A 24,727-nucleotide genomic window follows, 5' to 3' on the forward strand; every position below is an offset into this window, starting at 1 on the left:
TTTAGCATAGTGGCGGATTAATTGATTGAAATTCAGATGATTGCAGCCCTGGAAAAGAGAAGTTTGTCAACCTGTGACAATTTTTGTACATACCCTCGTTTAAATCTCACCTCATCCAGGTTGCTGCGCTTAGGTAAGCCGACATCGTAGGGGTCTACATGATTGAAATCACGGCTTGCGGCTCAATTCCAACTCGGGGAACTCGTTCCTTCCGAAGCGATACGGGGTTCTCACGGCCTATGGCACGGCCTTCAAGGGTTCGTTCCTTCACTTCCCGCGACTATATAGTGCACTAAATGAAATTATGCCACAGTCTTATTATAAATAAATTTAACCATATTATGATATGGTCAATACAACAGCCAGGATTTGCCGTTGATATTCTCCAAATCCCACCCTTTTGACGTGAAAAATAATATTACTAGAAACTAATAAAGAAGGAATAAACCTTAAGACTGGTATGCCTCCCAGCCACACATGGATATACAGTCCATAAGAACAACTTTCATTGTGTTCATTTTCCTATGCTAATGCGTAAAGGAAAATAACCCTTAAATGCATTATACTGTAGAAGTTCGTAAATACTTCATGAAAATATACATTCCTACAGTACGGTGCATTAAGTTTTATTTTCCTTTACATAATGACACAGGAAAATGAACGCAACGAACGTTGTTCTAATGAACTGCATATCCATGTTTGGCTGGGAGGCGTGACCAGTTTTATGAAGTATAATGGATACGGATATTTCTCGCGCACCGTCGATATATTATTTCATAATGTTACTGGCTTTACGTCCCACTAACTACTTTTGCGGTTTTCGGACACACCGAGGTGCCGAAATTTAGTCCCGCAGGAGTTCTTTTGCGTGCCAGCAAATCTACCGACATGAGGCTGAAGAATTTGAGCCCCGTTAATTACCACCGTACTGAGCCAGGATTGAACCTGCCAAGTTCGAGTCAGCCGTCTGAGCCACTCAGCCCGGCTATATTTTTGAATTTATGGTTGTAATAAAAATTCAACTATATAAATAGATAAGACCACTAGTGAATATATAACCATGTTCTACAAGGTAGTATCTTAGCTCCATCTTTATATAAATCCTACGGGAAATGCATTGTGAAAGCAACCGAACACAGTAATATAAATGCAAACGGTAATGCTTTTCTAATGTAGAAACTGAAGCTAATCGCCATAACACAGCCTATGAGAGATTACCGTAAGAGTTTGTAAATATCAATAAATTGTGCCGATAATAAATCTTTTTATGAGCAAAAGTGGATCAAAACTTTCCCAGGAGCAGACGTAGACTCTGATCACAACTTGTTGGCCATGAAATGATACCTGAAGTTGAAGAAATTGAAGAAAGGAAGGAATGCAAGAAGGTGGGATCTAAACAAGTTGAAAGAAAAGAGTGTAAAGGACTATTTCAAGGAACATATTGCACAAGGACTAAATGAAAAGGCTGAAGGAAACATAGTAGAGGAATAATAGACAGTCGTGATGAATGAGGTGTCTAGGGCTGCTGAAGAAATTATAAGAAAGGAAAGAACACCTATAAATCAATGGATAACTCAGGAGATACTAGATCTGATTGATGAACGACGTAAGTACAATAATGCAAAATATTAAGAGGGCAAAAAGGAATACATGCGATTAAAGAATAAAGTGGATATAAAGTGCGGGACAGCTAGGGAAGAATGGCTTAAGGAGAAGTCAAGGTTGTTGAAGATTGTGTGTTCCTAGGAAAGGTAGATGCTGCATACAGGAAAATCAAGGAAACCTTCGAAGAAAGGAAAACTAGGTGTATGAATATTAAGAGCTCAGATGGAAAACCACTTCTAGGGAAAGACGACAAGGCAGGAGAATGGCAGGAACATATCCAACATTTGTATCAAGGTAAAGACGTAGATGATATGGTTCGGGATCAAGAAGAAGCTGTTGATGCCCATGAAATGAGGGACCCAGTTTTGAGCCCCGAACTTGACAGAGCTTTGAGAGACCCAAATAGGAACAAAGTATCTGGAACTGATGACATTCCCTTTGAATTACTGACTGCCTTAGCAGAAACCAGCATGGCGAGTTTATTCCATTTAGTGTGTAAGATATATGAGACAGGAGAAACGCCATACGATTTTCGGCAAAATTTTATTATACCTATTCCCAATAAAGCCGGTACTGGAAAGTGTGAAAACTACCGCACCATTAGTTCAGTATCTCACGCCCGTAAAATTTTAACACGTATTATTTACAGAATAATGGAAAGACAAGTTAAAACTGAATTGGGAGAAGATCAATTTGGCTTCAGAAGAAATGTTGGAACACGTGAAGCAATCCTGACTTTACGTGTGATCTTGGAGGATCGAATTAAGGAGGACAAGCCCACATACATGCTGTTCGTAGATCTTGAAAGGGCGTTCGATAATGTTGATTGGACTAAGCTATTTGACATTCTGAAGGTGATCAGGATCAAATACCGTGAACGAAGAATTATCTACAATCTCTATACAAATCGGTCTGCAGTGATAAGAATCGAGGGCTTTGAAAAAGAAGCACCAATCCACAAAGGATTGAGGTAAGATTGCAGTTTATCCCCCCTACTTTTCAATGTTTATATAGAACAGGTAGTGAAGGAAATTAAAGAAGAATTTGGGAAGGAAATCACAATCCAAGGAGAGGAAATTAAAACCCGGAGATTTTCTGATGATATTGTTATGTTATCTGAGACTGCAGAAGAGCTGGAGAAATTGCTGAGTGGTATGGACAGAGTCTTGGGTAAGGAGTACAAGATAAAAATAAATAAGTCCAACACAAAAGTAATGGAGTGCAGTCGAACGAAGTTAGGTAATGCAGGAAATATTAGATTAGGAAATGAAGTCCTAAAGGCAGTAGATGAATATTGTTACGTGGGTAGTAAAATAACTAACGATGGCAGAAGTAAGGAGGACATAAAATGCAGACTAGCACAAGCAAAGAAGGCCTTCCTTAAGAAAATAAATTTGCTCACTTCGAACATTGATATAGGAATTAGAAAGATGTTTCTGAAGACTTTCGTCTGGAGCGTGGCATTGTATGGAAGTGAAACATGGACGATAACTAGCTCAGAAAGGAAGAGAATAGAATCTTTCGAAATATGGTGTTACAGAAGAATGCTTCACTATTTGCTTTACGTCGCACCGACACAGATGGGTCTTATGGCGACGATGGGAAAGGAAAGGCCTAGGAATGGGAAGGAAGCGGCCGTGGCCTTAATTAAGGCACAGCCTCAGCATTTTCCTGGCGTGAAAATGGGAAACCACGGAAAACCATCTTCAGGGCTGCCGACAGTGGGGCTCGAACCCACTATCTCCCGGATGCGAGCTCACAGCTGCGCGCCCCTAACCGCACGGCCAACTCGCCATGTACAGAGGAATGCTGAAGGTAAGATGGATAGATCGAATCACGAATGAAGAGATACTGAATCGAATTGGTGAGAGGAGATCGATAGAGATAGAATGATAGAATGATAGAACGCATCTTAAGACACCCAGGGCTTGTGCAGTTGGTTCTTGAAGGAAGTGAAGGCGGTAAGAACGGTAGGGTTAGACCAAGGTATGAATATGACAAACAGATTAGAGCAGCTGTAGCATGCAGCAGTCACGTAGAAATGAAAAGATTAGCGCAGGATAAGGTGGCATGGAGAGCTGCATCAAACCAGTCTATGTACTGATGATTCAAACAACAACAATGTTTTCCAGGTATGTTATCGTGGTTTATTTTATTTACCAGTATTTATTTTTTTATTTTTTTATTTTATTTTATTTTATTTTATTTTATTTTATTTTATTTTATTTTATTTTATTTTATTTTATTTTATTTATTTATTTTGTACTTGTGTGTTCAACAGACTGAAGTTTTTTAGGTTACATTAACTAAATCGACATTGGAAAGTATGACTTCCTTCTCAACAAACTACATATGAAAAAAGGTAACATAGGATGACACACACTTTCTGTATCCTACAGTTCTATGCAAATGAGACATCCACAAATCAGTTCTACACCAGGGTAAAATTTCAGAATAAGGTACTCACAAATTTTTTACAGCTATACAAGACCTTCAACTTAAGACTCTTCAGTATATATACATACTTACAAAGGTATGAGACCTATTTGAATTTTCACTATCATCCAGATATTGTGCTTTTTCGAAATATACAACCACTCAAACAGATACGATAGAGAAAAGATTTAAATCTGATCTTGTCTCATGAGTTTGAGCATATGTGCACGAGGACGATAGCCTTTAACGCATACAGAGACTGGTGCTTAATATTTGTAATCAAGATGTACTAAAGCACAGTTATCATATTGTATGTGAGGTTATACAGACTGCGTTTTAGTTTGTTTATTGTATAGTGAGTCAGGATCACTATTTTAAATATAGTTTTGTCATTGTTATCGTTCATAATAATATTCTAAACGAACTTCATACGCAACCATGAAACATTAAACCATCAAAGAAGTTATATCTGCAAAGACACACAAAAGATTAATTATAATTCAAGTAAAATACACAAGACATACAAAGTACACATAATATCCGTCTTAAGATATGCAGGTGTAGTTATTTTATGTCAGTAGTTTTCATTCAGGTATCACTTCCTTCTTTTATCAAGTGCAATTTATTTTAATCAGCAACTTATTATTTATATTTGTGCACCGGAGATAAGTGGCAGTATGTCCACTTTTTTTTTTTAGAAATTGAGGTTTTAACGTAATGTTTACTCTATTTTGTGCGCCCTTCTCTGGGATGTAAAACACTACGCACAGTAATAAGTGATCTAGCCAGTTAGAGTATATTTCAAAAATAAATTAAAGAAATAATTAAAATTTTAGAAGTGGCTGTTAACAAGTCGAAAAATATTTCAACTACAATATCAAAGAAATTTTCGAAGTTTTGCGCTAAGAAGGGAGCATGCAAAACACTGAAAAACATTATTTTAGCTTTCCTGTAAAATTCCATACTTTCAATATAGTGCCCTTTACCACAGGGGCTCAAGTATTAACAAAGGAATGTCACTTAATTATTTCATATTTCAAGAGATGCCAGGACGTCGATGCCTCACTGTTCCTTAGCATGCTGGAAGCCAACATGGAATTGTGTGATTCTACGTACATAATTCAGGACCGAATCTCTTACTTTGGGAACAGGTGGAGACTAGTAAAAGGAAAATACAACTAGAAAACCATCCTCCCTTAATTCTAATCAGAAAAGAAATGGTTGATGGTGGTGACCATTGTTTTAAGAGGAAATACAACTAGGCAACCATCCTCTATTAACACCTATCAGAAGAGGAAAGGGGCGAATGGAGACATTGTCAAAAGGAAATGGAGGCTCACGAAGAGCGTAGATGCAAGTACAGTAAGTGGAATAAATACCAGATATAGCTACGGACGGCCTTACTGGTCTGGTCTCGACGGGTGCCAAGCTGCGCAACTCTGCTGTAGATGTATTACACGCCCCTAGCCACAGGCGGACACTCAGGTAGGTGGTGGTAACTTTTGTCTCAAGGCAAAGTACAACTAGGCAATCATTCACCCTTAAAGAAAGAAAGAAAGAAGAAATACTACTCTAGGAAGAAAGAAAATATCGACAAAATAAGGCGAAGAGCGTGAAAATTAAAGACTCGAACTAATCGAGTACTGTCGAAGTCGGAAGAGAATCAGAATAGAGCATTGGATGTCGCATAGGAAAGCTGAAAGAGAGGAACCTGACACGAGTGGAAATTATGCCAGACCGAGTTCGAGACCCGCGATCGTCATTCTATGCTATCCTCTGCAGACACCTCTTTTGTCGTGAAAGCGTTTTTCTTTTCGGTGCGTCTCCGGGCGTGTTACAGCGCTGAGACACCCGTCACAAAACATGACTCTATTTTGCAACGCTAATATCTCCGTATCTATTAGCCATATCGCCACTGTAATTATATCGTTGCAAAAAAGAACTCTTAAACTACAATTTGACCAAAAACAAATCTGTGACGTCACCCGTCAAAACAAGATGGGTACCAAATAAGAGCCTCATTTTTGGCGGTACCGTGCAAGAGGGAAATCGTTATAACTTCGGAAACGTCAATCCAGTTTCGAAAACCAAAGTATCATTTGAAAATATATGTAATATCGTAAAGAGCCTCTTAAAAATACATCTGGTAAAGCTGTTAGCGAGAGACATCATCTTGAAAAATTATTTTTTGAAATTTTTCGACAAATGTTATTAGTGTCCAATTTTAATCCTGGATTGGTCATAAACTGAAACATGGAGCACTGACTTATCCCATATTTTAAACGACAGTTTGCGAAAATCATCCTCCTGTATTGCAATTGAAACACACTATAACACTTATAGAAGTACCGTACCACTTAACGAACATACACAAAATAATATTTTCAAAAGTAATACTTTCAACAATAATAAAACAAAATCTGCACAGTTAACTCTGTTATATCGTTGGCCAGCTTCATATTTCATCTGCTGTGCAATGAGTGAAATGAGCTATATTTTCCAACACATCAGCGCCTATAAACAATCCCAAAGCATCGGATGTTGTTTTCATGACCTTTAGGACCGGGTCTAATGAACATAACATCACGCCTCGTTCTTCTTCCAGCTTTCATATGAGGTTTGAATAACTATCGATGACCGTTCTTTCCATTCATTTAGCATGCCTCGGGAATATATATGCATGCAATCCTCGGAAATGCATTATGTTCATCGACACTCCTCCCTTGGTATGACTTCATCAGTTCGTCTCGAATCCACTCATCATCTTTCCCAGCAATAAAAGTCTTATTCAGTCATACTATTAACTTGTAAGTACTCAAGGAGCCATAGAAACAAATCATTTTGTTTATGCTGAAGAAACAATGACATTTTTACAAACAATAAGAGCAACAAACTAACACAAAATGAAACGTGGGATACTGCACAGAGCACGGTAGCAAAGCTTTTCACACTAACAAATCGTTATATTCGAATGCTGACTTCATCCAAAGAAAAGTCACTTCATATGGCGTTCACAGATAGTATCAACTGCGAAAAGAAATTTATCTGGGGTACTGTATGCCCCATGTTTCCATTCCAGAGTTAAACCACAAAAAGTTTTTTTTTTCAATTTATCTTTACGTCCCTCGACATAGATAGGTCTTATGGCAGCGATGGGATAGGAGTGGGAAGGAACCGACCCTAACCTTAATTAAGATACAGCCTCAGCATTTGCCTAATGTGAAAATGGGAAACCACATTCAGGGCTTTCGACAGTGAAGTTCGAACCCACTACTGTATCTCCCGAATGCAAGCTGATAGCTACGTTAACAAAACCGCGCGGCCACTTGTTCAGTAAACCACAACAAAGCAAGCGATGTGTGATTACTCCATCGTTGATAAGAAGACGAAATTTCGAATGAAATGAGACAAAAACAGCTCTGTGGGACCAAAATCGAGTGTGCAGTGATCAATGTATAAATTTAAGATTTTTTTTTTTTTTTTTTTTTTTTTTGCTAGGGGCTTTACGTCGCGCCGACACAGATAGGTCTTATGGCGACGATAAGATTTATTAGAAACATTCGTATAATCGCTAAACTTTATGTCTCATACTTCTCATATCATTAACCTGTATTTAATATAAATGTTTGTTAAAAGAATGTAAATTAAAACAAAGAAATAATAAATGAATGTACTGTATATAGAAATAACTAAAACACATATGTTTAATGAAAAATGTGAGTGAAATGACGAAAAAAAAAATCTTATTTTAGACGTTTTCACGCCTTTAAAATACAATGTCACTGCCCCCACCGATTTTTTTTTTTTTTTTTGTCGCCTGTTCGACACGCAAAATATATCACAACCACAGCGGTGTCGATGCAGAAGCATTTTCACATTATAATTTCGGGGGTTAAGAGACTAAACCTCGTATCTCATAATGCTCTTCCTAGCCATTTTTTTTCCGTAAGAATGGTCACGCATCCCAACCACATATGGATATGCAGTCCATCAGTTCATTGTGTTCATTTTCCCGTGCTGAAGTTTAAAGTAAAATTAACTTTAAATACATTATATTGTAGGAGTGCGTAAATAGGTCACGCAAACGCACATTCCTACAGCGGGGTAGAGTAAGGTTCATTTCCTTTTACGGGTAACCGTAGGAATATGAACACAGCGAACTTTGTTCTGATGGACTACATATCCGTACGTGGCTAGGAGGTGTGACCAGTCTTAAGAAAAATAATGGCTAGGAAGAGCATTATTAGATACAAGGTTTTATTTAACCCCCAATTAGTTCCATATGGGCCTAGGAATACTGTTGCCTAGTCACGGCTAATAAATCATCCCATTGTATCTGTCTCCATGGAGATGTTGCCTCGTCTAAGGCCACGGTATTACAACATGGCTACTAAGGTACGGTCCAAGATAATCGCCCTCACAGCCGCCAGGGCTAGACTCTGCCTGGTGGAAGATAGAGTAAGTCATGCTACACACTAGTTATAGTCAGCAGTTGAAACATCGTGCGGGCGGAAATCAATGGTATCAGATGCAGTATAGCAACCCTTCGTGCGGTCCCAGAACCTGCTCCTGATGTTGCATATCGTCGGTGATGAAAGCAAACTTCATATCTCGCAATGATCTACCTGCCCATTATTTTCCTTAAGACTGACCACGCCTCCCAGCCACATATGGATATGCAGTCCATCAGAACAATGTTCACCAGGCGAGTTGCCCGTGAGGTTAGGAACGCGCAGCTGTGAGCTTGCATCCGGGAGATAGTGGGTTCGAATCCCACTGTCGGCAGCCCTGAAGATGGTTTTCCGTGGTTTCCCATTTTCACACCAGGCAAATGCTGGGGCTGTACCTTAATTAAGGCCACGGCCGCTTCCTTCCCATTCCTAGGCCTTCCCCGACCCATCATCGCCATAAGACCTATCTGTGTCGGTGCGACGTAAAGCAAAATAGCAAAAATGAAATGTTCATTTTCCTATGCGAATGTGTAAAAGAAAATGAAAAATACAGTAGGCCTACCGGTATACTATAGGAGTGAGTAAAACTCATCGCGCAAACATACATTTATACAGTTCAGTACGGTAAGGTTCATTTTCCTTTAAACACCAGCATAGGAAAATGAAAACAACGAACATTGTTCTGATGGACTGCATATCCATATGCGGCTGGGAGGCGTGACCAGTTTTAAGAGAAATAATGGATAGGAAAAGTAGTGGCATACGAGGTTTGGATTTTTCAACGGCGATATTAAACTTTACCATTGTAATTACTTATAACTTCTGAACAAATAAGAGCTAATGGGTCGTAATCAACTCTGAACTACGACTAACTCTGAGGAAATAATTCTGTGAGAGTAAATGTTGGAAATATCTTCCACCTGCACCCAAACACAACTGTACCCGTCACTCCCTATTCTGTGATGTTCTCTGAAGCGTATCCTCGTCAATATTGTTCATTTCATTCCTGATCGTCTCTTGTAGTTCAGCAAGTTTGTACCAGTGTACTCGGCAGCTCCACTCAAAGTAAAAATAATACAATCATAGAAGTAGCTTTGTCCCAGGAGGATTCCACTGAGGGCAAGTTAAAAAGGCATAACAGGACAGTTTGCCATGTTTGTCCTCCAAGGAAGAGAATAGAATTCGAAAGTAGCCGGCCCCGCGGTGTAGGGGTAACGTGCCTTCCTCTTGCCCGGAGGCCCCAGGTTCGATTTCCGGCCAGGCCAGGGATTTTCACTTGCATCTGAGGGCTGGTTCGAGGTCCACTCAGCCTGCGTGATCACAATTGAGGAGCTATCTGACGGTGAGATGGCGGCCCCGGTCTAGGAAGCTAAGAATAACGGCCGAGAGGATTCGTCGTACTGACCACACGACACCTCGTAATCTGCAGGCCTTCGGGCTGAGCAGCGGTCGCTTGGTAGGCCATGACCCTTCGGGACTGTTGCGCCATGGGATTTGGTTTTTTAGCGAAAGTAAGCTGTAACTTATCCGGCCCCGCGGTGTAGGGGGCAACGCGTCCACCTGTCACCCAGCGGCCCGGGGTTCGATTCCCGGCCGGGTCAGGGGTTTTAAATTTAAATGATTAATATCCCTGACCTGGGGACTGGGTGTTTCTCTCGTCCTTAAAGTTGCTTTCCTGACATTCAACACTCTACACTTCCGCTTTTCCACTTACACGCAGGTTCATATCATATGGTGAAAGTAGTGGTAAGAGATCTACAGAGGTCGACGCCACGAACAAATATAATTTTTTCAAAAAGCTGTAACTTATGTTTGGAATATAATAGAAAATGTGCGTAAAGTCCATGGAGGGAAGGAAATAAGTGACTTCAGGGGGAGCAAATTTGATTAATTGCTGTATTTTCGAGTGTTTATTTTATTATTTAGTCTGTGCGTATCATTTAATTCATAATGTGTTTACTTCTGTGAAAAAGATTAGTGCTGTATAAATCAGTGCTATTTTGGTGGCTTCATATTCTTTAAATTGTATATTTAGATGTTATATAATATAGTAAGATTAAGGTTAACTTTCAATCTCCAGTTTGTTCAAGTTGTAGAGAATAAAAATAGAAAACCCTAACTGGAAAGTTTGTCAGATAACGCATTTTATTCTAAATTTAAAAGTATATATTAGTTTAGACGTGATATAAGCTCTTGTGCTTTATGCCGTGTCAAGAAAATAAGGTGAAATTCTTTACGTTCACAGATTAACTCTGCTCCGCTAACCTCGACTGTTCTCGAGAATGACTTTTCTTGACGCGCCAAAAGCCTAAAAGCTTATATTATGTCTACAATTACGGGCTGTGAAAGCATCAGTCTAAATATATATTATTTTATTAACTGCCACTTTAACTTCGTATTTGGGGTCAGTATTAATGTATAAGAAATGCTACATCAGTAGTTACGGGTTAACATAATGATCACCAAAATTACCACCACTACCAAGTTCTCCTCGAATTAGAGTGAAAATAGAATGGCTGTCTGGTTGTATTTTCCTTTCGCCACTCATCACCTGTTCCCAACATAACAGATTTGATTTTCCCTTAGGTCGGTGAAATGCCACAATTCTATGTCACTGGCTGCCAGCATGTTAAGGAACAGCGCGACTTCGACATCCTGGTGTCTCTTTAAATCTAAAAAAAGTTACGCGATATTCGTTCGTTAAGCTTAAACCACTAGGGTATGTTGTATTAATTTGACGCATGCACATACCGTGCCCTGTACAGCTCACTGATCACTGTTTTCTTACTTATTATAAGACTGGCACAATGGAAGGTGGTTTCCAGTTCCATTGCTGCTAGCCATGGTTGAGAATTTTAAAGTACCTCTTGGTATGTAAAAACAAGAATGAACTACCATAAATGTTTGTTTGTTTGTTTGTTTGTTTGTTTGTTTGTTTGTTTGTTTGTTTGTTTGTTTGTTTGTTTGTTTGTTTGTTTGTTTGTTTGTTTGTTTGTTTGTTTGTTTGTTTGTTTGTTTGTTTGTCCAATCCACAAATGACTCCACTTTAGGTGATATATTTGTAAGGAAACGAGCTGCTCGACTACAGTAAATGGCACGTCCTATGCTGTCAGCGGAGAGATGGCGTGGAATGCCAGTAGTAGACGATTAAGCTTCAGTGGAGGTTTCAAAAGTAGGAAATTTGGAATTCAACAGGACAAATTGGGGCAAATATTCTTTCATGGCAAGAGGAATTAGCGATTAGGATAATTTACAAGGGAGATATTCGATAACTTTCCAACCTCTCTGAAACCATTTATTAGTCTAAGTAAACAATTGATAGGAATTTGCCACCTGGGCGACAAAATTAAATGCAGATCAGTGTTAAATGAATAGAATAGTAAATGAACTGAAATAAATGAATGGGTACTATTTTCACTTTCCTGATTCCCTTTACCACGGCCTGTGTGTTCATTTGACAGCACTTTTCTACACCTTATATTACACAATAGGTATGTTCCTGATTTTAAATCTGTTTCTTGTTTTTACAGAGTTCAGAGCAATTGGATATAGTACGAACTATCGTCTCTGACATATTCTTGGATGCATGCCGATCTTCCTTCGTAAGTATAGCTCTCGTTGATTGAAATAAATGCACTCCTTAAATCTTTTGTTGCGAAGTAATTTTTCTCTACAAGTCATTATATTTTTCACAAACAATCTGAAATGTAAACGATCAAATACCCTGCTAAGGCTGAAATTTTCAGAATGTCCTATACTCTGGATTTTGGAAACCTTTCTGCTCGCAACAGCAAAAATCACTTTCTTTCATATAACCACGCTTTTATGTAGGCCTTGTTCCTGACTGTGAACTTATTTTTATCAATAATTAAAATATTTACCAGTTACAGTTTTTATTAAATATTTTACTTCACAACGCGTTTTTTAGAGTCTACTGTACGTTCCATCTTCAGGTGGTGAAATGATGACATAGCGATTTGTTTCTATTTTCATATATCGTCCCTGTTGTGCCAAAACTGCAAATGTGACAATGATCTTCGTATCCGTTATTTCCCCTTAAGACTGACCACGCCTCCCAGCAACATATTGATATGTAATCCATCAGAACACTTCCGTTTAGTTCATTTTCCTATCCGTGTGTGTAAAGGAAAACGAACATTAAATACATCACACACTAGGAATGGGTAAATATGTCATGCAAACATACATTTGTACAGTACGGTACAGTAAGGTTCATTTACCTTTATGCACGCGCATAGGAAAATGAACTCAACGAAACTTGTCCTTATGGACTCAGGATTACCAACGATTGAAGGACAGAATGAAGCACACGAAAGTAAAAAAGGGGGGAATTCTACAATATTCGGGGACAGGTTTATATTTAGCTGTAAATTTATAACGAAAATAATGTTTACATTTTCAAAAGTATTGTATTACCACATACCCTCTTTTCTTTCCAAGAGTACTCTTACTAAATTAATAACATACACAAACAAATTTCACTCACGTTTATTATACAATTTATTTTCCAGTCTGTGGGTTGAAGACCCTTCATCCATTAGAAACACTGAACGTCTTCTTACAAAGCTTACAAAACGTCTTGTGGACGTTACTTCGATCAGGAGATAAGTATAGCGTGTTGGTTTCCCACTTTTAATTATACGCTCATACACCTTTACTTTTCCCTTTTTTTTGCCTTCTCGAATTTAAATGATGCTGTCCTTTCTGTGACGAAGTAGAAGTACAGTCACCACTATCCAACGCCGAATCCGTTTAAAAAATCACAACAATTTAAAGAACTCCAGTTAACACAACACATCTGTGTTGGTGCACTTCGTGCTACAGAACGGCCACGGACTAACGGTAACTCGGAAATTGGAAGGAAAATCCGGAACGCTTCTCCAAAAATACTGAAATATACTTATTTGCACTTTCAAAATGCGGAACGGTTGGTCACCCTAGATGGACTGCATATCAATATGTGGCTGGGAGGCGTGACCAGTCTTAGGGGAAATAATGGAAAAGCATTGACACATTCGTGGTTTTGGCACCGCAGCGACAATATGGGTCTTACGTAGGCCTATACAGAAATAAATCGGTATGTCACCATTTCACCACACTCTGTAACGCGTTGTGGACTAAAACATTTAATAAAAATTGTGACTGGTAACAGTTTTAATTATTCATTAAAATACATGATTATTATTATTATTATTATTATTATTATTATTATTATTATTATTATTATTATTATTATTTGCTAGCGAATTGATCACTTAGGATCACGCTTAAACCTCATTTCTTTCTCTTTGTATGGTATTTTCTCTAGTCCAACACTCCTTCATGCGTTTGCTGGCCTGCTTCCGTTGTTCTTCTGCCCAGGCCCTCCCGCTCTTATTTGTTCTTCCTTCGGCTTGAAACCCTCCAAATTTTTCACTACGTTCCTAAATTTATTTCTGTCCAACATTTCGGACCTCCGAGATGTTTATCCTTTCCATATCCTTCCGCGCTTCATTCATCCATGCTGTAGTGGTCTTTTTTCCAGAAATAATCAAGTACCCGCTTGGTCCAAATGCCCTAGAAATGTCAGCCTCCTCCTCTTCGTGGTTTCTGAGATTCTCTCCACCCTCTGGTAAACTTCTTTGTTGCTCCGAAGTTTCCACCTGTCTTCAGTTTGTACAGCGCCCATAATTGTTTCTGAAGATTATTCTTCCTAAGATCTCTGGGTTCCTCAAATTGTAGTTCATAGATAGGCATTCTGTTTTAACCGTGGTGTTGTTGTGTTTTATTTTGACATTCCACGATGTGCACTTCTTATTGTAGTAAATTTTTGTTAATGCATATGCTCTCTCCATTTTTAAGATTCGATCACCCAGCGGCTTTTTCTAGTCCATTCTCCGGTATCATCTCACTAATGTACTTCAATTTCTTGACCCTGTCGATCCATCCTATCTCTGTTTCGAGGAACTTCGGTCCATATTTGATTTTCGTCATAAATTTCGTAATTTTTTTCTGAAATATTCAGTCCTGTTTGTTTTGCAGTTATTTCCAACAGGTCAGTTCGATGACTGAGATCTCTGGGCATTCGGATAGTATAATAAAGTCATCCGCGAAAGCTAGGCAGTTGACTTTAATCCCTCCTGATTTTCTTCGGAGGCAGATTGGGGTTATCCCTTGACTTTTGAGTTTTGAGTTCCAAATTCTTACAATCTGGGGACGCAGTTGAATAGGAGCGGAGATACTCCATGATCTTGCCTCACACGTGTCTTTTATCTTTGTCGTTTGGGCCTACTGACGACCACAGGGCTCGTGTTTTCCCGTCATTTGAGCCTTCTGTTTTCTCCTCTTCCAGTACTCCTTCATTTTCTGGCTGTGAACACCTTTCTTTTCCCCGTCCACTGGTCCCTGTGTTCTTCCTACTAGTAAGTGACGTTGGAAAAATTCCCGTTGGATGGCTTGCCGAAACTGTGGACGGCCATGTAGGGACTCATGCGGGATCCCCAGTTCATCCAGATCCGTCTTGACCGAAGAGATCCACTTGTTCCCGGATGCCATCCCCCTACTTGTCACAGTGAAGATCCTGTTGGTAAGTCTGCAGGAGTTCATGTGGGTTAGGTGCCCATAGAAGACCAGGCACCTTTTCCTTATACAAGTAACGATGTCTTCCTGATCTTTGTATAGCTCATCGCTGTGCCAAATTCCGTAGATGCCTCCCTCTCCTCTTACGGATCCCAGCATTCTCCTTAGGATCCTCCTGTTGAGTTCTAGTTTCCTGAAAGGGCCTTTTCTGGTCATCACGATGGACTCACAGGAGTAGAGACCAGATGATTTTACTTATTTTACTTTATGTATTATTATTATTATTATTATTATTATTATTATTATTATTATTATTATTATTATTATTATTATTATTATTATTATTATTATTATTATTATTAAGAATGGGACTACTTAGGACCACGTTTCTGAACATTTGGGCTTGGACATTTGCTCTCTGTTGTCGCATCACATCCCGGTGTAGCTCCTGTCTTTCCTCTGACCGGGGGTACTTCCTGATAACCATAGATTTTCTTCAGGATCTGTCTCACAGCCTGTCTGTCAGCCTCAATTTTTTATATCCGTCTCCGTCTTCCAGGTGGTACACACTTTCTTGTTTCGCCACAAGGTAAGCAGGCGGTTGGTCAGTCTGTTCTAAGGAGAAAATCTTGCTGCATGACAATAGATAACCACCCTTATTTTCCTAGAACAGTCAGAGAACCTCTCTATCTGAGAGTAGAGCTCTGAATTGTCACGTCCGCGGTATTCTCCACCTTCCAGTACCTGGCATAAGCCATGTTGCTGACTATCGTCAGAAAGATGACTCATGCGACTCATCGGTGAAAAGCTCTAAATACCAATTGTGCAATTTTGCTTAACGTCGCACCGATGCATATAGGTCTTATGGTGACATATAATAGGAAAGGGGTAGAAATGAGAAGGAAGCGACCGTGGCCTTAATTAAGGTACAGCCATTTTCAGGGCTGCCGACAGTGCGAATGTAAGCTGATACTGTAGCTACGTGACTCAAACCGCGCGGCCATTTGTTCGGTATACCAGTTCTGAAGAGACTATTCAGCATAATGCTGGGCCTGTCCCTGCCGCGCACCACGATGTTTATATTTGAAAGCTGGGCCTCGTGCAATCTTTTCCCCACAGTCTGAGTTTAAACGCGGTGACCTGAAGCGGCCCGAAGATCAGTATTCAGCATGTAGCATTGCATTCAGGGTTCCTCCAAACTGAAATTTGAAAGTAACGTTAATCGACTGCAGGCGTAGCCCTTGGATGACCTGTGCATGGCAAGTCATAAACAGTTGTTCTCTTCGTGTACTGTTTTCGTGTTCGAACCGCATCACTTTGATTACAGTCCACGCGTCGAGCAGGTGGTCTTGTTGACCATCCTTCTTGAGACATAATGTGATTGTGTAGACGTTCGCGTGTCGACGACGCTCATTACAGGGTTCAGAAAACACCTCTAATGGTTCCACACTAGTGGTACAACTTCAACTGAAATACTGTCTCCCCTTCCGGCGTGGTCCTCTATGTAGATATGGGTTGGGGTACGTGGAGTTGTAGGTCTATATTTACAAACACCCTAAAGATCATCTTTCCGGTCTTCATAGGACAGGCCAAGATAGCAACACAGTTAAATGACGCACAGGAGTGGTGGTGGTGGTGATTATTGTTTTAAGAGGAAGTACAACTAGGCAACCATCCTCTATATAACACTAATCAGAGTGAAAAATGGAAGGGATCCGACACTTCGAACAATGAAGATATCGGCCAAAGGAAGACAAGGGCCACGAAGGGCGTGAAAATGAAAGACTCCCTAGCCCTCGCAAACCTAATAGCGTCGGGGTCGGAAAAGAACAAGAGTTGACCAAGGGAGGTCGGATAGGATAGATGAAAGTGAGGAGCCTGGCACAAGTAAGTGGAAGCAATGCCAGGACTCAGCTGAGGGCCCCGTGGTCGCCAACCCACGCTCCAAAGTTCAGAGCCCCTGGGGCTGCACAGGAGTGATGCAAAACTGTTTTTGTTGTGAGTAGCAAGACTTAGCCAAAATGCTTCTTCTTCCTCCTCTTCTTCTTCTTCTTTATCTGTTTACCCTCCAGGGTCGGCTTTTCCCTCGGACTCAGCGAGGGATCCCACCTCTACCGCCTCAAAGGTAGTGTCCTGGAGCTTCAGACTCTGGGTCGATGGATACAACTGGGGAGGATGACCAGTGTCTCGCCCAGGCGGCCTCACCTGCTATGCTGAACAGGGCCCTTGCAGGGGGATGGGAAAATTGGAAGGGATAGACAAGGAAGAGGGAAGTGGCCGTGGCCTTAAGTTAGGTAGGTAGTTAGGTACCGTCCCGGCATTTGCCTGGAGGATAAGTGGGAAACCACGGAAAACCACTTCCAGGATGGTTGAGGTGGGAATCGAACCCACCTCTACTCATTTGACCTCCCGAGGCTGAGTGTACCCCGTTCCAGCCCTCGTACCACGTTTCAAATTTCGTGGCAGAGCCGGAATCGAACCCGGGCCTCTGGGGGTGGCAGCTAGCCACACTAACCACTACACCACAGAGGCGGACGATAAATTATTTTAGATCGGAAAAAAAAACAAAAAACAATTGGATTTGGCCCAATTCCCCCCTCCCCCCCCCCCCCATGCCTTTCCTGACACCAATCTTATGATTAGGATAGAGTGTTCCATATTCACTAGTGCGTGTATCAGTGGTGATTGGTAATGTGATGGGTTGTGTGTATATGAAGAAATGTATTTTATTTTTAACATAAGCACCCGCGCCCTAAACCAGATAAATAAATTAAACGAAGCTAAAATTCCCGGTCCAATCGTGAATCGAACCCGGCACCCATTGAACCGAAGGCCACTACGCTGACCATCAAACTAAATAATAGGACTCTTAAAAATCCCGAACATAAGCTTTCAGTGTTTCACTAACATTTTTCTTCTCCTTAGGTACAGTAAGTTAAGTAATAACGAAATAGCACTTCATTCCTCATTACGAACCACAAACCCGTCCCAACACAACCAGACTAAGACTGAGAAGAGCTAGTATTATACGGAAGGAAACTAACTGTATTCGTGGAGTGGGGAAATACCAACTCTGCAATACTACATTAGTATTTTTTTCTTTTTTTTTTACAATTTGCTTTACGTCGCACCGACACAGATAGATCTTATGGTGACGATGGGATAGGGAAGGGCTAGGAGTGGGTAGGAAGTGGGCGTGGCCTTAATTATGGTACAGCCCCAGCATTTGCCTGGCGTGAAAATGGGATAAATAAGTAAAAATCGAGGACTTATGAATTAGGCTGCAGACAGGCAAGTCTTTTTGGGGGGGGGTGGGGGAGGCTCTTCTGGCCTGTCAATCTGCCTACATGGCGATAACCAGCTCCGTTCGTATTCCTAATTTGACAGGGGCGCATGGCTATGCACGAATTGCTTTTACATACGTCAAATAATGCCATATTTTCGTATATTGTTCTAAATATATTTAAATATTGTCCGCCTCTGTGGTGTAGTGACTAGTGTGATTAGCTGGCACCACCGCGGGTCCGCGTTCGATTCCCGGCTCTGCCACGAAATTTGAAAAGTGGTACGAGGGCTGGAACGGGGTCCACTCAGCCTTGGGAGTCAACTGAGTAGAGGTGGGTTCGATTCCCACCTCAGCCATCCTGGAAGTGGTTTTCCGTGTGGTTTCCCACTTCTCCACCAGACAAATGCCGGGATGGTACCTAACTTAAGGCCTCGGCCGCTTCCTTCCCTCTTCCTTGTCTATCCCCTCCAATTTTCCATTCTCCGCAAGGCCCCTGTTCAGCATATCAGGTGAGGCCGCCTGGGCGAGGTACTGGTCATCCTCCCCAGTTGTATCTCCCGACCCAGAGTTTGAAGCTCCAGGACGCCCTTGAGGCGGTAGATGTGGGATCCCTCGCTGAGTCCGAGGGAAAAACCGACCCTGGAGGGTAAACAGATAAAGAAGAAGAAATATTTAAATACGCCCTATTAAGATGAAACTATCCCAAATAAGCAGTTGCAAATGCAGTATGGAATATGTATAATCTTCTTTGCGTTAAGATGAATACTATATATCTGATGTTAAATTCGCTTATCAAAAATGACAGGCTATTAGTTAAGTGTTTTGGAAGGGGGAAAATATGTGTTTGGAAAGACAAACTTATGAATTAATCGTAATTAAATACAAAGTATTAATGCAACCTAGAGTATCAGGCAGAACGCATCTAGCGTTTGATTTAATAATCATGAAATATGAAACCGCATTACTCTCCTTGAAATGCTGTTGTTTAAAGGTAAGATCCTATTTTCAGTGACGCATCAGATGTAAATAGTGTACTTATAATTTACACTTGTTTGGCTTAGAAATTTAGTAAGAAGGTAAGGATAACAAATAAACGTCAGAATGGCAGATTCCTGTTAGTTAACGCAGACATGAATAAATGTTGTGTTCAACTGCTACATACAATTACTGAAATCCTGTGACCGTTAAAAAGAATAATTCAAAAGCAAGTGACATTGAGCTTATTAGCGAACAAACAGAAGCTTTCACTGGTTAGATCCTAAACCTTTGCCTAACTATCCATTTGAAGGGAATATTAGGTGGTGTAGTTTGTAGAGAAAGGACAATAATTAGTCGAAATGACTATTTCTGTTGGCTCACATCAGGGGGTCTGTACTAAGTACCTATTTTTGGATGTACTTCCAGGGGATATTTTAGATAAAGTCCGATTGTGCATGCCATTTTCTGATTCTGATAGGAATCAGTAGCCTAATGGGACGACGATTATGTAGTTGTACTTCCTCTTAAAAGAACAATCGCTATCTTGAATAGGGGCTGCCTGGTCGAGGCGGTAAAGGCGTGCTCGGTTCGCACGGAAGGACGTGGGTTCGAATCCCCGTCAGGAAGTCGTAAAATTTAAGAAACGAGATTTCCACTTCCGGAGGTGCATATATCCCTGTGGTTCACTCATCCTACACCAAAAATGAGTACCAGGTGAATTCCTGGGGGCAAAGGTGGCCGGGCATAGAGCTAACCAATCTACCCCATCAAATGCCGAGGTTAAGGATAGTGGAAGCCTTTACCTTCCACCCCTCCAAGGGCCTTTATTGCCTGTACGGAGATGACTTTGCTTTGCTATCTTGAGGAGAGTATACGTCTCCCTTGGAGGTAACGGAAATGAAACAGTTGAAAAATTTAAAGTGAATGTATGACATTGGACTGCGAATCTAAAACTTTAATCTAGAATCGATCTTACCTTACCAGAACAACAACACTCCTACCTCCTTCTATTCCACGGTCTACTCACGTGTACCACTGGAAGTCATAAAGGGCCTTATGATGAGAAGATGAATCAATCTATCCTGTATCGAGCAACGAATAAAATGAATAAATAAATACATAAGTTCCTATAAATCCCGTCCTTACATAATTCACTGGCTGAATGGGCTTCGTCCCGAAAGCACACAAAAAAAAAAAAAAAAAAAAAAAAAATAGTGATTGCACTGTTTCAAATATCTGATATCGACTATGAATAGTAATGTGGAAACTGACCACAAGCAGCCTTAATGAATTTTGTCAGGGATTACCTGAGATGAAATGTTAAAGACCAAGGAACGGTTTTATAATCATGGTGAGATCTGCAATGCCATAAAAAGGGGAAATGTGCGCAGAATACATTATAAAAAGCAGACAAAAGGCTAGATGTAGTGGAGAAGAAAATGCCGAGCTTGAGGTTGGGGTGTAAACACAATCTCAAATGAACATTCTAGGTAACTTGAAATTCAACGAGTTGTCGAACAAATTTTAACAGAGGTTTCCTGTGATGTGGATGCGTCATACGAATGAATGAAGCTTATGTTGGTAGAAGAAAAATGGGGTTAGAATGTACACGAATGGTGTTGGTGATTATTGTTTTAATAGGAAGTACAATTAATCAGAGAGAAACATTGGAAGGGATCCGACACTTCGAAAAAAGAAGGTATCGGCCAAAGAAAGATAAGGGCCACGAAGGCGTGAAAATGAAAGACTTCGTAGGCCTTGAGTGCTCTAATACCGTCGAGGTCGGAAAAGAACAAGATATGACTAAGTGAGGTCGGATAGGATAGATGTGAGGAGCCTGGCACAAGTAAGTGGAAGCAATGCTAGGACACAGTTAAGGGCCCCGTGGTCTCCAACCCACGCTCCCAAGTTGAGAGCCCCTGGGGCCCCTTTTAGTCGCCTCTTACAACAGGCAGGGGATACCTTGGGTGTTATTGTGCCGCCCCCACCCACAGGGGGTAGAATGTACAAGGTCCAAGATGAATAACGAGGAAACGAGAGATGGACAGTGTATGAGAGAACTGGGATACAAACTGTCGCCGATAATTATATTTATATAGTCCGACTCGTTGGCTGAACGGTCAGCGTACTGGCCTTCGGTTCAGAGGGTCCCGGAGCGTGGGTTGGCGACCACGGGGCCCTTAGCTGAGTCCCGACATTGCTTCCACTTGTGCCAGGCTCCTCACATTCATCTATCCTATCCGACCTCCCTTGGTCAACTTTTGTTCTTTTCCGACCCCGACGGTATTAAGTATGGAGGCCTAGGGAGTCTTTCATTTTCACGCCCTTCGTGGCCCTTGTCTTCCTCTGGCCGATACCTTCATTTTTCGAAGTGTCGGACCCCTTCCATTTTTCCCTCTGATTAGTGTTATGTAGAGGATGGTTGCCCAGTTGTACTTCCTCTTAAAACAATAATCACCACCACCTCAGAGGGTCCCGGGTTCCATTCCCGGCCGGGTCGGGGATTTTAACCATAATTGGTTAATTCCAATGGCACGGGGGCTGGATGTATGTGTTGTCTTCATCATCATTTCATCCTCATCGCGACGCACAGGTCGCCTACGGGAGACAAATAGGAAATCTGCACCTGGTGAGCCGAACCCATCCTGGGATATCCCGGCACTAAAAGCCATACGACATTTCATTTTTTCATATACAGTAGGCCTACTGTATTTACATTAATTACAATGTAACGGAATTGATCTTTAAGTTCTGTTGTAAGTGCAAGTATACATTCTTAGTGAAGAATTAGCTATGTTTGTAGTAATAGTTAAACTAGTAGTAAAAAAATCTCCGGCTTCAAATTTCCTAAATCCAAGTCTATTTGTTTGTGCAGAGCGACAAGAGCTTAGGGAGTCTTAGTGCTGGCAACGACCAGGACATCAAGAAGCTGAAGTTACTGTTCCTTCGTCCTGCGAACCCGGATGGCAGTAGTTCCGGTGAAGAGTACGAGAACTGCCCTCAGGAGAAGACAGCAGAGGGCGACGGCAATGTGATAGTGTCGCGAACATCTGCAACTACGCGCCCCAGTGGCAGTAACGTAGTTTTGTCCTACCTTGGATCCTAGCAGTACCGCAAAGTGCAGGGCGATGGAGTTGCATACAACTGCAGCTCTCTACCCTAGCACTCGTGCCGTAGTCTGTCCTATCTCCGGTCCTAGAATCAGCGTAACAGCTTGGGGCGTATGAGCTGCGTACTTCTGCAGCTTTCAACCCTAGCAATTGTGACGTATACTTGTCCTACCTCGGATCCTAACGGCAACGACTTGTTACAGAGAGATGGGGCTGTGTTCTTCTGCAGCTCTAACCCCTCCGACAGCAGCCTTCAGGTGTTCACTGTGAGTGTTTGAGATGCAGCGCTGCACCTTGGCGCTGGCGACACAGTCCTTACTTCGGATCCATCTCAAAAAGTTTAATAAACCAAGTTTGAACTAACCAGACATTTTTTAACTACACTACTTCATAAATGTCGGATAACCATAAAAATGTTGTGACGCTCGTCTGATTTTCACAGGATATAACTTATTTATTATGTCGCATTGAAGGAATTATTATTATTATTATTATTATTATTATTATTATTATTATTATTATTATTATTATTATTATTACGGGATTTCCGTGGATCACAGAGAGGTGAAAGAAGGTGTTGGTTCGAATGGGCCTATCTACGATAGTCAAAGATCAATTTAAAACCTACCGAGCTCGATAGCTGCAGTCGCTTAAGTGCGGCCAGTATCCAGTAATCGGGAGATAGTGGGTTCGAGTGCCACTGTCGGCAGCCTTGAAGATGGTTTTCCGTGGTTTCCCATTTTCACACCAGGCAAATGCCGGGGCTGTACCATAATTAAGGCCACGGCCGCTTCCTTCCAACTCCTAGGCCTTTCCTATCCCATCGTCGCCATAAGACCTACCTGTGTCATTGCGACGTAAAGCAAATAGCAAAAAAAAATTAAAACTTTAAAATAAAGGTTATATTTCTTTTCAGATATTAAATTTTAACAAACAATAAGATTTCAGGTACAGAGGTAGTTTTGTACAAACTAGAAAAACAGAAAAACCTAGAAAAGGTTAGTTACAAAATTCGAGCTTCCAGCTCCCTATTTACAAGGTCCCTACGTCACTACTGTGGCGTTTAGACAGATAGACACAGAGATGAATCTCCTAATTTCTTTTACAGGAAATTTTAAATCACACTTTTCAAGAGCACTTTGCTCCAAAGGTTACAAATTATGGCCTTCCAAAGGCACCATTCAATATCACTCAAATATATTTTACATTTGAAGAAAAGAGCCTCAATGCTTTACAATTCAACCAAGGAGACTGCGCTCCCAAACCCTTACAGCCTCCTCAAGGCAACCTTTAAAGTTTACATTAGTGATTAGAACGTCTTACTCAATAAAATTTACACTTTCTGGCCTCTCTAGTCACAACCTACATTTAACAAGACTGTAGCAGTTGTATTTTAAGAAAGAATACAGGGATATCGAATAACCATTCTACCCGGCCTTCGTGAAAAAGTACAGGTTAAAGTTACTGGCCCAAAAATCAAAATGTATGGAGGCGGAAGCTTGCGCTCCTTGAAATCAAAAATTAAAATCCTACTTGGGTAGTGGCCCGACGATGCAGAGGCTAATCCAAAACTACTGAGATGACTAGATGGAGGAAATTTAAGTTACAAGGCTACAGATAGAAAACGGTTACAAAAACATAGTCACCTCAAATACAAGTTAGTAGTGAGCCGAAGTAGGGAAACTTTTCTTGCCATGAGTGGGCGACTACCTTTTTCCTGAATCGAACGCTTAGTCCCGCGGCGTCTTTCTCCTTTCAAGCTCTATGAGTGGGCAACAATTTCCTTTCTTGCACCGTTCTTATGGGTGACTATTTATCTAGAGCCGTGCTACAGTGCCTATACCACCTTTCGGTCCTACTCAGCAATCAAGAAAATTCAATGTTCGAACAATATTTCAGGGAATAAGTTACATCAGCATTTTTTTTACCGTGAATCCGACTGGGATTACCTTCTCTACCTTTCATTATATGCGAACATCGATTGGAATATTTTGGTCACGAAGACTCGGTTTCAAACTCAATTAGTTACCATCATCAGGTAAGATATTACCTTAAATTAATCTTATAATCTATAAATAATATAAAATCGCTTAAATTCTAAACTATTAATATTTATTCAAAATTATATCATATTTTCAGATGAGCTAAATGTTTTCTAAATATTTTGTATGTACATTGGTATTTCATCCAAACAAAAAAATAATCTTGAACTAGTCCTTGAAGTCCATGATAATTAATCAAAAAAAACTGCCTCATTATTACCTATGGTCTCGTCCTACCAA

Source organism: Anabrus simplex, chromosome 5, assembly GCF_040414725.1.
Source record: "Anabrus simplex isolate iqAnaSimp1 chromosome 5, ASM4041472v1, whole genome shotgun sequence".
Taxonomy (NCBI): domain Eukaryota; kingdom Metazoa; phylum Arthropoda; class Insecta; order Orthoptera; family Tettigoniidae; genus Anabrus; species Anabrus simplex.